Below are 17,082 nucleotides of genomic sequence, written 5' to 3'. Positions count from 1 at the left end.
GCCATAAGGCAGTGATGGGCTTGTGGTTTATTGTGATATATATCGGGTAGTGCTTGGTTGTGATTTGATGCAGCATGGGAAGGTAATTTCCTATGCGTGCATGAGAGAAATTATCCGACTCATGATTAGGAGTTGTTGGCGGTTGTGTTTTCTTTAAAGATATGGTTCCATTATCTGTATGGTGTTCATGTGGATATTTTTTCTGATCATAAGAGTCTTCAGTATATATTCATGCAAAAGGAGCTTAATTTCAAGCAAAGGAGATGTCTTGCGCTTTTCAAGGACTTTGATATGATTCTTCACTATCACCCTGGTAAGGCTAATATGGTTGGTGATGCTCTTACCAATATGTGTATGGGCAGTTCGGCTTATATTGAGGAAGACAAATGGGAATTAGTGAAGGATATTCACTATTTTGCTAATTTTGCAGTTCCTCTCTTAGATTATAAAAATTGTGGTGTAATGGTGCAAGAAGTGGTTAGATCGTCTCTTGGTGCAGAGATTAAATAGATTGAAATGCTAGATCCCATCTTGATAAAGATCAAGTGTGATGTTGGTGGAAAAAATATAGTGGTGTTTGAGATTATTGATTATCGTACTTTGCTGTACAAAGGGAGGTTGTGTGCTCTGAATGTCGATGAGTTTCCACAAAGGATTTTAGATGAGGCACATAAGACGTGCTATGTTGTCCATCCTGGTTTGACAAAGATGTATCATTATCTTAAGGAAATCCATTGGTTGAATGGTATCAAAAAAGATGTAGTTGGCTTTATGGCCAAGTGCATGGTGTCTTAATAGGTTAAGGTTGAGCAGATGAGGCACAGTGGGTAGCATCAAGAAATAGAGTTGCTTGAATAGAAGTAGGGGATGACCAATATGGATTTTGTTATCGGCCTTCCTTAGTCTCAAAATTATTTTGATTAGATTTCGCTCATCGTTGATAGGATGACCAAGTTTGCTCACATTTTACTGGTATGGACAATCTGTTCGATAGAGTATTATGCAAAATTATATCTTTAATAGATTGTGAAGAAGCATGGGGTGCCTATTTTGATTATTTATGATTGTGGTACGTAGTTTACGTCTTATTTCTGGTGGGCTTTCTAGAATGAATTGGGGACTAAGGTCAATTTGAGTACTGCTTTCCATCTGCAGTCGAATAGGCAAGCAGAAAGAACTATTCAGACATTGGAGGATAATCTTTGGGCATGCGTGATTGATTATGGTAGTAGTTGGGTTGAGCATCTATATTTGGTAAACTTTACATACAACAATAGCTATCATTCTAGTATTGGTATGACTCCTTTTGAGGCATTGTAAGGTAGGAGATTAATATCTCCTACTAGATGGTTTGAGTTTGGTGAGGAAGATATGTTTGGTACCAATTTGGTCTATCAATCTATGAAGAAGGTGAAGGTAATTAGGGATAGGCTTAAGGTTTCTCAGAGTCGCCAAAAGTCCTATGCAGATATTAGGCATAAAGACTTGATGTTGAGTTTGGGGACAAGGTGTTCCTAAAGGTGTCTCCTACGAAGAGAGCAGTGCAGTTTGTTAATAGAGAGAAGATCAATCCTCGATTTGTGGGTCCTTATAGGATTTAAGGAGAGTGGGAAATTTTTCTTATAAGTTAGAGTTGCTTGCGAATTTGGGTTTGGTTTATTCATTCTTTCAGGTCTCCATATTGTGGAAGTGTATCGGCAATTCTTCATTGGGTATTCCTTTGGAAAGGTTGGATATCTTGAACTATCTATCTTATGTATAGGTCTCGATTGAGATATTTAATATGCTAGTTCGTTGATTGTGGACTAAAGATATTGCTTTGATTAATGTTTTGTCGCAGAACCATAAGGAGGAAGAAGCTATGTACGAAGTGTAAGAGAGCATGAATTCCAAGTATCCGCATTTGTTTTTTTCTCTAGGTATTTGTGCAGAAGGTATGTATTCTTGAACACATCTTTATTTTGTGAGTTTTTCAAAGGAAATATTTATGTCTTTCTTTTTCTATTTAAAACATTATTAAAGGGATGTTTGATAATGCAAATGACTCTTTGTATGGTTACCCATACCTTATTTGTCATTCGAGAACAAATGTTCCTAGTGGGGGTGAATGTTACGTATTGGGTTTTGGCCTAAGAACTTTCCTTGAAATCCATTCTCCGGACCCAATACAACTCTAGGGTATGATCCGTATGCTGGGGTATGGATGGTATGGTCTTATCATAAGCTGACCAGTGTTACTTGGTAGGATGTTTTTGATAGCTGGATTGTTAATGACTTCAGGGTATGAGTCGTAAGGCATGGATATGAGTCATACCAATGACACGTATGGTGTGCAACGTTTGATCCTCTTAGTAATTCATTCTACCTATGATATGGATCATGGGTACAAATCATATACTGAGGATATGACTTGGTTAAATTAGTCGTATACTGGAGAATGTCTGATCTAATGTTAAGGCCTGGGTACAACTAGTGGTAACCAATCATAAGGAAGGGTACGACTCATAAAAGGGTTAGTCGTATCCCTATGATGAGTTTTTAAGGGACTTAAGTAGGGGTATGTTGGAAATTTCCTTACTTACCCTAATTATGACCCACAACTTCTAATATACTTAGGATGTTATTTTTGTTATTATTCTATTCATTAACTTATAAGAAACTATTCCTAAGCATTCAACAATTTTCTTAAGATCTTTTGGGGGAAGAGAGATAGGGTTACAACTTAGGGATTTCTTTAGGCTTGATTTGGTGATTTTATTCCATCATCATTCCTAATTAAAGGCATGTGTCTCTTCCCTACTTCTTATTTCTAAAAAGGCATGGATTTTATGGTTGTTTTCATGGTTTCAATGTTGCATGGTTTATGGTTTTCAACTACTAATTGTGGGTTTTGTTTATAATAGCTTGGTTATGGTTTCCCATGGTTTCATTGTGCTTTTATAGGTATCAATGATGGTTTTCGGCAATTGGATTTTATGGTAATATTGTAAGGGTTATTTGAATTGGTTTTCGTTATATTATATCCCCAAGGTGTTTGATAAAATGCATATAAAGATATATTCATTGCATTTTCTTCTTTAAATGGAACTCTTGCTTGTTAGAAGCTTATGTATGAAACTATAAATGGTTTAAATAGTTTACAAAGGTCAAAGGGTTGTTAGTTTTTCTTGTGGAGTACACGGAAGTACCCCAAGATTTTAATATGGAAAATGGAAAGGGCACTTAAGACCCCTTAACCTAAATAGTTTGGCTATGGGCAAATCTTGTAAGTATGGTTGGTATGACAATACCACTAATAAATGGGATTGGTTAAAAATGGAAATTTATTTATTTTTATATGATTTTAATTTGGACATTAATGGCGGGATGTGGAACTAAGATGTGGAAGATAGAGGTTCCAGGGGAACTAAAACTGGAATTTCATATTCACTGATATTAGGGGTCTTTGTTGTCCATGTGCGAGTGTCATAATTTATATTGGAGAGATATACTCCACATCGCATGAGATATTTCTTAGTCGTGCGTGTAGATGGAATGGGACTCTTTCAGCAAGGGATCTGAACCCATATAGCCTATGGGTATAATTAAACAAAAAGGTTACATAGCCTAACTAAAGGTTTCAAATATATGTTAAACATGGATTCCCTTTGACGGCACTTATATATTTATGGTTGTATGAATAATGGATTTTTTAGTTGGTTATATAAAAAATATTACTTTACCCTTATCCTGAGATACATGCTATTGGTCACTCGTTAACCCGTCTACTGGGGGTTATATACCCATGCTATGCAGGAATCGACTATTCAACTCCTCCTGTTTAACATGTGGATTTGATTTCAACATTTGGACTGGAGTAGTAAGCTTTCATCCTTTTTGAAGGCATCACTTCATGTTATGGATTTGTTTAGACACTTTTTTTTTATTTTTTACATTGGTTTTGGCCATGGTTGGGGGCATGTACCAATAAGATATTTGTATTCTTTTGGATAGAGGCTTTGTGAGACTTCTGGGGTTTGTATATGTTGGATCGGTAATGGTGTCAGCCTTAGCATTGACATTAGCATTGGGTCTTATATCATTGGATGATATTGTTGGTTGTTTCATCCTATTATATTTTGGTTTTGATTATTGCATTATGTTTGATATTCTCTTTTGTTTTGGTATAGTATAGATGGCTGGTTTGGTACTATTAGACTCAGTTGGGCCATTCATGATTGTGATCATAACCCAGAGTCTTGATGAGAACAATAATGCTATCTAGTTAAAAATTTAAAATTTAGCTTATCTAAGGTTGTGAACAGTGATTGGGTTGGGATAAGGGGGTTGTCCCAGGTCATTGTTGGAATTGGGATGCCCATTATGTCATGGCCCTAGTTCGGGTTGTGATAGGTTAGGTATTATTTTTATGGACTAGCCAATTACTCGAGTTGTCATTCCTATTGTTTGTATTATTGCTATGATTATTGTTATGGTATGTTTATGATAGGTTGGTTAATAATTCAATATGAAGATTAAAGGTAAGATTCTGGTTCATTTATCTTATGATTATATAGTTATGCATGATTGTGTCATAAATAGACGTATGGATTAGAATCGTAATTATGCTAGTACTAATTCCTTCCATGATTACGAGGTCCTAAAATGCTAGACTGATGATTTAGATTATGCCACAAGTTGAACTTATATATATACATATATAAGCATGTATGTATGTAGATATGTATGTATGTATGTATATCTATCTATATGTAGCTATGGTATTAGCATATATCACTTCATTCCTTCATTTATTTAGATTTTATATTAATTATTTGGCCTAGTATATAGTTATATATCCTTCTTTATCCCTTTATTCTTTTGTTGGTTGGTGATATATGGTATAGTGTTGAGATTTCTGAGCATGGCTAGAATAGAATAGTTCATCCTTAATATTTCCTTACCCTTATTATGTTAGTCTCTTAGACATGAATGGATAGTTTATTTTTATTAAATCATTGGATTTACCATGTGGTTGCTGGCCATTTTAATGTAATTTTCACATTTGTTTACATGTTATATGAATATGCATTATCTCTTGTTCTCAGTTGGTAGTTGTTTACTGACTACCACATCTTTGGTACTCACACTACACTTTGGTAGCTTGCAGATCATAGTACTGGTTATTGTTATTGTTATGTACATATGCAATGTAGCTATAGTTCAAAGACATAGGGTGATCTCCTTACATTCATATTATTACATTCCTCCCTCTTATGTACTAGACTAGTCTCTATATTGTATTAAGAGATAAGTTGCATCGGTATATTCTCTTGGAACTTCATTTTGTATCTTTATTATGTTAGAAATTCTTGTGCCGATTCAACAAGGTTTTGGGATTATATTATGTATTCTAGTCTTCTATTTTTTTATTCTGTATTCTTTATTCATTTTTCTTAGTAGCCCGTCACTAGTAGGTCCAAACTATGGGTTAGTGTGTTATAGTAGGCGCCTTCATGACCTAAGAAATTAGATCATGACAAATTTGTATCAGAGCCCAGGTTCACCAATATGTTGGTATAATAGCTATGTTTTTACAAAAGTCGTGTGGATAAGTGGGAAGATGCCCGTACCCTATTTGTAAGAGGCATTCTTAGGAATTTTTTCTTGACTCCTTATCGTGCTTTTGTATTTTTATGAGACTTAAGCATATTTTTTGACTCTATTACGTCAACATTGGATGATGCGAGATTATCAATAGATGTGGATGGAATTCAACATGAACTTTTAGAGATTTAGCATAGTGTCATATCAAAGTGTCAAGGATTTATATCAAAGATAATCAATGTTATCTATGGATAACATTTTTTTCATCGAGTAGTTCTTAGGCTAGAGTTGGGTTTGTTATTGTTCTTCATGATTCTTTATAAGTCTTAGAGTATGAGATTGTTCTTCTATAGTGGACTAGGCATATTCTGATGCTATATCCTTCAAGTAGGACATGGCGCATAAATTTATTAGAGGACTAACATTGTTATTCTATTTACCATTGTAGCACATAATAGTAGTTGGGTCTTCCTTCTCTCAGGATATTAGTCATGTAAGGGCCATAGAGAAAGCAAATATTGATACTTTTGGAGTTGGAGGTAACAAGCCATGTCACTAGTTCAGTTCTATTAGTATTTTATTCGGTTGTTAGGATACTTTTAGTGGAGGTATGCTTTACTTGTAGCCCATCGTCCCTATGCAGGTAGCATTTTAGATTGTGGGTGGTTCTCAAGTTAGTCATGGTAATCATAGTGGGCGAAATTCTTGTCGGCCCTTGTAAAGTATTTTGTATGGGTCTTCAGGCCAACATGCTCCTTCAAGATCAATAGGGTTAGCATCATTGAGTACTCTAGGATCTTATTTTGGTTGTGATGAGATGGGACACTAGTCTAGGAGGGCCTAAGATGCAAGTTGGTTGTCGAGATAGTGTTAGCATATATTCCTCGCCAACATAGAGTTCTTGATAGAGGTTATGATTGGGAGAAGGATAATCATTGTAGTAGAGCGTTCTCTCAGCATCTATTTTCTAGCTATTTAGGATCAGCTCGTATTTCTTGCCAGGTATGGGCATTAGGAGTTTTCTATGACTACAAAGAGATCGGTCACTGGTCTAGAGAGTTTCACTAGAATGGGATTTCTAGTCATTCAGCTCATTCGTATCAGCCTCATAATATTGTCGTACCTTTACTTTGAGATAGTGTACTTAGAGCCTCAAGTTATGATTCGGTCGGTTGTTTCATTTTTGAACTTGTTTAGTCTTATTCTTCTATAGACCCATTATCCATGTCACTATAGATTTCATATGATAGGTATATTATTTCCTAAATTTACCTATTCTATTCACGTGTATTAGAGTTTTTGTACCCATCAATGATTATATGCCTTAACAAGTTTATGATATTTATTGTCTGCTTTTTTATTAGATTCTTGATTATATGACTACCACCGTGAATTATTTATTTTAGTAGTGGATGGTGTAAATTTATATTTATATTTTCTCCCTATGGTTTTAGCATTCGAGTTTGGCTCCTATTTACCTTGATATATTGGCCTTATTATGGACCGTGAGTGGTACTTGCTATTAATTTTTGTTTGAGTACTGCCTATAAGCTATCAAGTGAGGATTGCTCCATCTCTTTCATTATATTGATGTTTATATTGCCATTGTTATTGATATTTTAAATGTAATTTATATGACTTGGTATTTTGCTAAAATATTGGCATCTAGTTAGAATTTCCAATTTTATATGGTTCTTATTTGTTGACTTAGGCAGCTATTATCTAATTGGGTGTATTCTTTTCTATAGCCAGGTGAGCTTGGTAGTTTTCTCTTTTGTGGGTTGCTCTAGATTTATTGTGGAGTGGTTTATTATATTAAGGTTAGTTGATCTTCTATTGTTCTGTTATGGTTCTAGAGTTAGAAATTAACTATATTAGTTGTTCATGAGTTCGGGATTCTTAGACTTGACTCTAGAGTTGCTATGGTTTTTGTATTGTCTATCCCTCTCTATATAGCCCATTTTTTTAAATGACTAATTTTGGGTTTGTTCTTTGCTTGTGGCTATGTCATTTCCTGATAGTGGTTTGACATTGATATCGGGATGTCTTGGATTCATCTCTTAGATTTGTTGAATTCATCTGCTAGTGTTGGTTTGCCCAAGTAATTGGGGTGGAGTTGGATACTCTGTTCTTCTTATGTTGTGGTTCTGCTCCTAGTAGGGTTAGAGAGTTTGAGACAGGTGATAGTTCTTTTGTCTACTACTTAAGTTGGAAAATTGGATATTTATTTTCTCGAGTTGGTCAGTTCATTTCCTAGTAGTGGTCTTAACCTTGGCATTGGTATCGAAATTGGGGCATTCTTCCTCGATGATGTGATTCACAGATTGATCGAGTTATGATTATCCTTCTTGTGTGGATTCAGGAAATCCTCATGTTAGAATGTTTTTGGCCTAATGAATCTTGGTTAAGTGTTTCTCATTGATGATATGTGCCTATGGCTATTCTATGTCGAGATGGAGTACCAGACTGATTAGTTTTAACTTAAGTTGCATTTTTATGGGTTGCTAGAATTTTTGCCATTACTACTGTGGTTTGCGGCCTTGGGTACTAGAGATCAAGCGATTTAGTATTCGTGGTGAGATACTCAGCAGGAGTAATATGATTGAGTTGTATTCAACATGGCTTTGTTCTTAGTTGATGGGACATCCCTAAGCAGATTGTCTGGTGGCGAGTTTTTGCACTTCAGACTCCTGGTTGATAGTTTTGATGATTTTCTAGACAAGTTAAAGCATTGGCATAATTGCAGAGCTTGGTTGACACTGGTTCTGTGCCTTGATAGCACCTTATGAGCTTATTCTCATATTTGCCATTTGGACTTTAAGTAGATCACCCTCAGTTCTTTGAGTTTTCTGTGATAAAATATCACGGATGAGACTCAGTTGATTTTTCCCTTGGTTTGGAGTGGATAACAGGTGTGGAATGGTAAAGAAAGGTTATATATGGATTTGGAATTGATTGTATGATTCATTCCTTGGTTTTCTTTGGACATGGATAAGCCTTTGTTTATTTGTGCGGGTATCACAATAGTATTAATTTATTGTGGCTCAAATTCGAGTGCGTTAGCCTCTCTCGATTCAGTTGGAGGATAATTTGTGGTTGACGTTAAGTTTTGGCTATTTGGTAGTTAAGTGAGAGGGTTGAATATAAAAGGGATACCAGTGGAAAAATTACTTGGAAGTGTTCTTTCTTCGTGGAGGTTATCTCAAAAATTGTGCTTAGAGCTTGTGGGCCTAGTACCTCATCATTTTTGAGCTTTTAAAAACTTTTTATCCATTGACTTTTGTAAACAAAAGTCCTTTTAGTAGTGGATGTTGTAATGACCCTCGAGGATATTTCTTTGATTTGATGCATTTCCGGCATTTCAAGCCTTCCCATAGCAGCTACATGTCATCTATTACTTGTCAAAATTGTCTGTTCGGCGATCAAATAATTCATCTGGATTTTAGGGCTATTTCCCTATTTCGGAGCTTCCACTATTTATGATTTGGTATCGAACAAAAAATACTAGCAGATAACCTCAGATGAGAATTCAAAAAGCTCCATCAACTCCAAAATGTTAATTTTAGGCTACAGGACTCTTGGTACAGGGCGCGAAGCTTTCAGACTGACTTTGGGCTATTGGGGGATTATGTGTAAAATAGAACTATAGTTCTGAGGCTCATAGAAACAATCACAGATAAAAGTTTTAATCATTCAATTGAGTCTGGAACATCAAATTTGGTATGGTTACATAGTTTTTTTGCATATTTGGGATTCCAAATGAATCTCGAGGGATCGACGGAGACATGGAAATCTCAGTTGTATCTGATATTTCTTTTGGCATTGAAAACGCGAGCCAAGGTATCGCGATTGCAATATACCATAGGTAAGCTAATACTATGATTTTGATACTCTTGTCACGATCGCGGTTTGCATGTGCATGCCGATGTTTTGCGGTACAAGGGTTTGGTTATGATCGTGATAGTGACACCCAGATGTCTGATCTGGGTATAAATACCCCATTTCCAGCTCGTTTTACCCATTCTTTACCCATTTAATGAGAGCTAAAACCCTAATAGGGAGGCAAATCTTGGGATTAAGCTTGTAGATCATTTGGGGAGCTTGCTTAATGATTATTCCTTAATTTTCCTTTGAACTCATGGTACATGTCCTTCCATTTCTTGATAAATTATTAGGGCTTTAAATTTCTAAACTTTGAGGGCTAATCTTATAACCGATTTATGTTTCATTTATGCTCAACTTTGGAGCACATATTTTTAGTCATTCGAGAGATCTCATGATGGGTTAAATTTTAGATCCTATTTATAAGCCTCACACGCCTGTTCTTGACCCATAATTTGTCCCGACCCGTTATATGGAAATATTGGTCTTATTTTACTCATAATAATACATAGATTGTGATTTTGATTGCGCGATGGGATTTTGCGATCATAGAGAGAGCATAAATGATTTAGGCACGATTAAAAGATATGCGGTTTCAGTATAGAGATAGACTTTTGTCTACTACTTCACAAGATAATGTGTTTTATATATTGCATGTGAATATGAATGTTAAGATTGATTATGGGAAGAACACCGTGACTTAGTCTTGATTATTTGAGTTTGGGGTTAGAGAAGGTTTTGAACCGTAAGGTGAACTAATTCTTATATTTCTAGGATGATATAGTCTCTTTATAGATTGAGCTAATTCGTAGAAGGTTTATGATATGATGCTAGATTTAGGGATGAAGTATAGATACCTTAGCCTAGTCAGGGGTATGAATTGCCTTGTATGGACTTTGAGGATTAGAAGTGGGTTCCTCCGACCAACCTTAGGCTAAGACTTGTGTTAGCCCTTGTGAACTTATTTACAAATGTTCTGTATAGCTAAGACTAATTAGATTTAAGTATAATATAATTTTGTGAATTGATGATTTGTGATGGTTTTTTCTTAAATTAATCTATATGGCCTAAAGATATGTTATGCCTCATAGGTATGCGATGGCTTACAGACATTATTGTTATGGCTTCCAGATATGTATGTCAGCGTAAGGTCGTGATTATGATGTTGTAATTATTCTGAACACATTATTGGGCCCAAGGTCGTGTTAAGATTTTGGTTGGATATGCGGGAAGTGTTTATCCTTTTGAAGGACGTGGCTATATTTTATAGATATATTAATACTTATGGTTCCATTGTTTGAATACCGGTGATGACATGCATATATTCAGTAAATTCATGTTCATCAAAATGATAAATGGAATGATTCAATAAAAATATAATGTTTCTACTATTTTTTCCAAAAATAAATTTAAGCCCATTTGTCACCTTAAAAGTAGATTTCCTCATAACGAAAATCGTACCATCAAAATGGATGATTTATGCGCCTTGAGATTGAAAATGGTGTTTTAAAGATTTGGCCAAGAAAGATTTCGGTCTAAGATTTTTATACTACTAACTTCTCCGGACATGACAGATTTCGACCCTTTCTACACTTTTACTATGATTGAGTCCCGAAGTTTAACCTAGGCAATGGATTTGAAGATTCCACTGGTTTTAATGAAGCCTTAAGTCTTTGCACCTATTATATAGTTTTATGCACATTTCTCTTGTATGGGAGAGGATGATTCTATTGATAATATGAATTCCGGGTAAAACCCCACGATAGATTATTGTATTCATGTGATCCATTTGTTCATCAAATTTCCTATCAGCATGATTATATTGATTATATTTACATAGTTCAATTCTGGAGGACTATTTTGATGTTGATTACATATACCTAGTTCGATTTCGTTTGATGATTATGATGTTGATTATGTATACCAAATTTTATTTTGGATGATGATTATGAGGTTGATTTTACATACCCAATTCAATTCTAGAGGATGGTTATGATGTTGATTTTATATACCCGGTTAAATTTCAGACAATGGTTATAACTTGATTACACACACACAAACAGAGATATATATATGCAATTTTATTCTAGAGTATTATTATTATATGGGTGATGTAGGTCATACGTTGGGTTACTCATGGTTTCTAGATCTCATGGTATTACAGATTAAATATTTGGCATTCATTCTTTCATATGCATTTCCTATCACCAGTTTGCACGTATATCTATCAACCTTTTGGGGGTTACATAGGTATTGGTGAAGGGTATGGCTTATGGGGCATTGTATGTTGATTGGACCTTCTAAGCCTAGGGCACTAGAGGTTTGTGAAAGGCTCGGTAAGGTATTATTTCCTGGATTAGTCGATTAATCACGTTGTTGTTACTATTGTTATTATTATTATTATGATTATGATTTTTGTTATGGATAGTTTGTGAAATGCAGGTTAATGATTCTCTATCGAGATTTGAGGTATGATTCTAGATCTTTTATATTACGATTATATTGTTATGCATGATTATCTCATGATTAGACGTATGAATTAGAACCATGATTATGCTAGTACTAGTTCCTGTGATGATTACGAGATCCTAAAATGCTACACTGATGATTTATGATGTGCCTTGATTTAACCTTATATATATGTGTGTGTGTGCGTATATATATATATATATATATATATATTTAATTACCGTATATCCCTTCCTTCCTTCATTTATTGAAATTGTATATTTATTCCTCGGCCTTTTGTGTAGTTATATATCCTTTTTTTACCCTTTAGTTGTACATTGACCGATATACGGTATTGTGTTAAGATTCCTGAGCATGGTAGGAATAGGATAGATTTTCCTTAGTATTTCCTTAGACTTATATGTTAGTATCTTGGACATGAATAGGATATTTTATCCTTATTATATCATTGGCTTATCCTAGTGTTTGCTGGACATTTGGGTGTAGTTCCATTTCCGTTTATATGTTATATGTATCTGCATTGTCCTTGGTACTCAGTTGGCAGTTGCCACTGAATACCACATATTTTATACTCATACTACACTTCTGTAGCCTGTAGATAATATTGTGGGTTATCGCCATTCTTGAGTGCATTTTGCGGAGCAACTACGGTTTGTAGACATAGGGTGAGCTCTGGATATTCAGAGTATTACTTTCCTTCCTGTTATGTAGTAGACTAGTCAATATATTATTTCCAGAGATGGGTTGTATCAGTAAATTCTCTTGGCACTTCATTTTGTATCTTTATTACTGATTCCACCTAGTTTTGGGATATCTTATGTATTCCAATCTTCTATTTTGTTTATACCTCGTTCATTCTTCATTTCTCTCAGTAGTCCATCCTTAGTACTTCTGGACTATGGGTTGGGTTGCCTACTAATCGGCCATAGTTGGCACTATCATAACCTAAAAAATTGGGTCGTGACATACATACCACATATTATACCATATCCATAAAATACATCACATATTGGCCCTTACACAGGCCAACATAATAAGATAATCATTTTCATGATTAGTTCCCACACCATTAATATGGATTTTGTATCAACATTAGCTACCTTGACTAGTTTGAAAGAAGTTGTCATGTCCTACCTCGAATGCCAAAACTAATCAGCAACATTTTAACCCCAAAGAAATACTCCTCACTAATGGACCCAAAATCAACTAAAACACCAATATATAGAATCTATGCATCAGAAAGAAGCTAACGACACCCATATAGCCTACTTTGGATTCAGGGTCGATATGGACCCCCAAAATTGATTTTTGAAAAAGAAATGAAAAATCATAATTTTATTTCATAAACATATTCCCCATATTTTTAGGAGTCTAAAGCTGAAAATCCAAGTAACAATGAGTTAGGAAAAAGGTCCAAATTGAAGAAAAAAAACATTTCCAAGCTTTATAGGGTAAAAATTACAAAAATCGATTTTAAAGTCAAGAATTGAAAATGTTTTGAAGATGAGATTTAGGGGAAAGTTATAATTAAATGATTAGAAATTCATTGAAGTGATAAATGTTTGAAATTGGGGTTTAAATTCGAGAAATACCATTTAAGGCCTTATGGGCTAAAATCCCAAAATTACATCTTTAATCCATGTTTAAAACTAGAATTTAGGCTCAATAATTGAAAAATATTACTTCCAACAGTGTAATACTTCTTACCCAAGCTTAGAAGTGAAGAAAATAGCTCAAAACCATAAAACCCTAAGGTTCAAGTTTCAAAAATAGTGTAAGATAGCAAAAACACGTGTATATAAATAACCAGGTCTCGCGATCACAGCACCTTGACTGGCTGGGATATCACGATGGCAGAGCAGGGACGGGATCACGAAACTCACCCTTCATGCCTTATCCCAACAGCGTCAATTGCTCCATAATTGCAGGTGCAACAGCTAAAAGGTTCACTAGCGGGGGACTTGGTTAAATCTAAGTCCCCTTGGGCCCTTCAAGATTCATATGAAATCCCATGAACGAAACTGGAATATGCTATCCTATCAAATTTGATGCTCCGAAATCAATGGCAATATTAGATTTTCAATAAAAAAACATCATCTTCACAAAGTTGGCCCTGGAAACCCAAAATCACAACTTTCCAAATCAAGGGTCTAAATGAAATAACACTCATCCAGAATGTAACAGCAAAACACATCACACCCTTCATGGGTAAAACTCAAAGAAAAACATAGTCACCAACCCTAAATCTCGAGGCATAGAGTTTGCAGTCAGTATAGCACTTCTTCCTACTCTGAGCCGCTAAAAGTCTATCCTGAATGAACTGAACTCTATCCAAAGATTAACGAAGCAAGTTCGTACCTCTAGGTCTCACCATAGGAACATCAAACCAACCCACTAGAGAGAGAAAACACCTACCAGATAAAGCCTCAAAAGGAGCCATATCGATATTGGAATGGTAGCTATTATTTTAGACACACTCCGCCAATGCTAAATGTTGCCCCTACTGACCAACAAAATCCATCTCACAAGTGCGGCCCATTTTCTCCAAAACCTTAATAGTCTGTTCAAATTGACTGTCAGTTAGGAGTGAAACATTGTACTAAGATCAACCCGAGTACCCGACTCATCTTGAAAAGTCTTCTAAATGTGAGATAAGAACATTAAACCTCAATCTGAGATAATAGACACTAGCACACAATGAAGATGAACAATATCACAAACGTAGAAACGAACCAACCTCTCAGCATTGAAGAAGACCTAAATCAGAAGGAAATGAACAGATTTGGTCAATCGATCCACGGTGACCCAAATAATATTATAAGCATGGGAAGTATGGGACAGCCTATTCACAAAGTTTGTAGTGATCTGTTCCCATTTCCACCCGAGAATGGGTAACCACTAAAGCAATCAATCATGTCTTAAAAGCTCGGCCTTTACCTATTGGAAAGATAGGAAATGACTATGACATCCGCTACATCTCTCCCTATACCACCGCACCAATAATGCTGCCTAAAATAATTGTACATCTTAGTCACTCCCGAATGGATAAAATAACAAGAAAACTGAGCCTTCTTGAAAAATCAATCTGATCTAATCACCCACTCACGACACACAAACTCAACCTCCAATTTTAAAAATACCATTTAAATCAAGTGAGGCTTCCATAACCTGACCACTCTAAACCTTATCTCGAACCGATCTCATTCCAACACCATCAAATTGATGAGCTCAAATTCGATCCATCAAAGAAGAGCTAGCCTCTACAAATTCCAAAACACACCCAGGTGTCAAAATATCAATCATAACTAATTGGTTAGATAAATACTGAACCTCCAAGGCCAAAGGTCTTTCCTGGGTTAAATGATATGCAAAGCTACCCATGCTAGTCAACTTTTGGCTCAAGGCATCCACAACCACATTAGCCATGCCTAGATGATAGAGAATAACCAATTCATAATCCTTAAGCAACTCAAACAAACGAAGCTATCTCATATTAAGATCTCGATGGGTCAAGAAGTACTGAAGGCGACAATGATCAGAGAAAATATCACAACATACTCCATACAAGTAGTATCTCTATAACATCAAATAAAATATAATTAGGTGCAACTCTAAATTAAGGGTAGTGTAACTCTTCTCATGTGGCTTCAACTGACGAGAAGCATAAGTAATAACCTTACCCTCTTACATCAACACAACCTATAATCCAACACCTGAAGCATCACAAAATAGGTAAATCCTATGCCATCCTTAGACAAAGTCAAGAGAGGAGCTGAACTCAATAGATCCTTTAACTTTTGGAACCTCGCATTACAAGCATAAGACTATTAAAAAGATCTTGGTCAACAGAGCTGCAATTGATTAAAAACCACCCTTAACAAAATATAAATAATAACCTACCAAGTAAACAAAACTCCAATTCTTAGTGGCAAAGTAGGTCTAGCCCAATCAAACACCACTGCAACCAAAACTCACACTTGGAGAACTTAGAATACAACTTCTCATCCCTCAATTGAAGAAGTACAATTCACAAATAGTCTTCATGATCAGCCTCACTCTTGGAATAAACAACGATATTATCAATATATATAATAACAAAGGAGTCGAGGTAGGATCAAAACACATGGTTAATCAACTCCATGACACAGCTAGTGCGTTGCTGAAGCCAAAAAACATGACCAAGAACTTATAATTACCATATCGAGTATAAAAAGCTGTCTTTGGAATATTCAAACCTCTAATCCTCAACACTTGATACCAAACATAAAATCAATCTTCGAAAATACTGTGCCGTTTGAAGAATAAACCATCAATATGAGAAAGAGGATACTTATTCTTAAATGTCAACTTATTCTACTGTCGATAATTAATACACATATGCATACAAATGTCCTTCTTTAAAAATAAGACAGGCGCACCCCAAGGTCGGATAAATCCCTTATCCAACAACTCCTACAATTGATCCTTTAGTTGGGACAATCTAATAAGTAGAAATAGAAAAGGTCTTAGTGACCGGCCTAACATCAATAAAAAAATCAATATCATGATCTGGAGGAATACTAGGCAAATCAGTAGAGAACTCATCCATGAACTCACGGAGAACAAGAACGAAATCCAAATAAAGAGGTAAAACAACACTAGTATCACGAATAAGAGCCAAATAAGACAAACATCCCCTCTTAATTAAGCGATGAGCCTGAATATACAATGTAACCCTCTAAAGGATTTGAATGAAGCATAGTCTTTCAAGAAATCATTAGGATATTCGATGAAGCTCAAGTCATGATCTTAGCCTAATAATCTAGGACAACATAATAAGAAGCCAACTAACAGATACTTAAAATAACATCCATATCAACTATATCTAACATAAGAAAATCTACCCAAGTCCCACGCCCAGAAGAAGTCAAAATACAGGATTAGTACACCCAATCCACCACTAAAGAATCTCCTATTGGGTAGATACACAAATAGGCATGCAAGAGGCTCACTAACAGAACAAAGCCTAAAGCAAAATATCCAAACACATAGGAGAAAGTTAATTTGGGATATAATAAGATAAATGTAGACCTATAACAAATCTGGATGATGCTTGTAATCACAACATTAGATGGGTACCTTTGGCCTGGCTGGTATAGCCTAGCA

This window comes from Capsicum annuum, chromosome 7, assembly GCF_002878395.1.
Source record: "Capsicum annuum cultivar UCD-10X-F1 chromosome 7, UCD10Xv1.1, whole genome shotgun sequence".
NCBI classification, from domain to species: Eukaryota; Viridiplantae; Streptophyta; class Magnoliopsida; order Solanales; family Solanaceae; genus Capsicum; species Capsicum annuum.
This window is presented reverse-complemented; position numbering follows the sequence as displayed.